Raw genomic sequence first — 1,363 nt, 5'->3', positions numbered from 1 at the left:
GTACCATGCTGTTTTGATCAGTATAGATTTATATTATAGCCTGAAGTCTGGTAATGTGATACCTCCTGATTTGTTTTTATTTCTGAGTAACATACATTGGCTATTTGAGTTTTTTTCTGATTCCATATAAAATGAAGCACTATTTTTTCAAGCTGTTTAAAATATAACAATGGTGCTTTAATAGGGATTGCATTAAATCTGTAGGTTGCTTTGGGCAGTACAGACATTTTAACAATCTTGATTCTTCCTGTATCCCATAAATGCATTAATGCAAACAGTTATGATTTAATAAAGAATAAAAAAAGAAATAAAAATATTTTCAGAAAATACTTAAGGTAAATTGACTGAAAGAAAAGTAGAAATTTTAAGTAATTTATCTGAATAATGTTTATTCTTTCTAAATCATTAGATTTCCTCCAAATTTGAATTCAAATCAATGGTGACCTTCAGTCAAGATTTGCTTTTGGCCCTGTTTTATCTTATCTCTTATCAATATCATCTCTCCCACTTTTTCTAGATCCCACTCTTCTTGGACTTCTCAGTTGTTTCTCTCTAAATATTACCTAGGCACTCAGAGCCTGTGTAACAACATCCTTATTTATATGACATACAAAGTTTTGAACTGCTAAGTAAACTTTCTTAGTTTCTTCCTCTGTCATAAATCTTGTTTCTCTTTATGGCTCTGGATTCAGGCTAACTATTGATAACCAAACCTGTTTAGGTATGCATTGGGGGAGTCCCTGGGCCAGTGTGCATGTCACTTTTCCAGGCAACATTCCTGTTTTCATAGAGGTCACTTGGAACCAGAGCATGTAAGTATGAATACAGACTAGATTTCCTCTCACTCAATATCATTGCATAAGTAGGAGCCATTGGTCTCAGCAAGGACCAGCAGAAGCAATACAGATGTTTCTATTATCCATTCCCATCACCTGAAAGCAGCATGAAATACCTACTTTTCCTGATGCATGATTGTCAAGTTATGGGACAGGGGTTCAGCAAAAGCACTCATAGCAACAAAAAATCAGACTATTTATTTCCCTTTGTAACATAAAACAGAATCAAATAGTTGGAAGCCAATTTTGAATCTGAGGCAGATAATATTTCCTGTATCCTGCTTTTTTTTTTTTGTCTCCCCAGCATGTGTTCAATGAAGATAAGTCCTGTAAATAATTATCTGACTCCATAAAACCATTAGGCCGGAGTCTAATGAGGTACCACAGCTGTGCTAGAGACCAGATACTAGAAAAAGAACAGCATCAGGGGTTTATGTATCATCCATCTCCACTCCATGAAAAGGGCAATGGAGAGAAGATAGGACCCAGAGTGAGGAGGTCCTGACTTCCCTGGGCTGGCACTGAGA

This window comes from Nycticebus coucang, chromosome 1, assembly GCF_027406575.1.
Source record: "Nycticebus coucang isolate mNycCou1 chromosome 1, mNycCou1.pri, whole genome shotgun sequence".
NCBI classification, from domain to species: Eukaryota; Metazoa; Chordata; class Mammalia; order Primates; family Lorisidae; genus Nycticebus; species Nycticebus coucang.
This window is presented reverse-complemented; position numbering follows the sequence as displayed.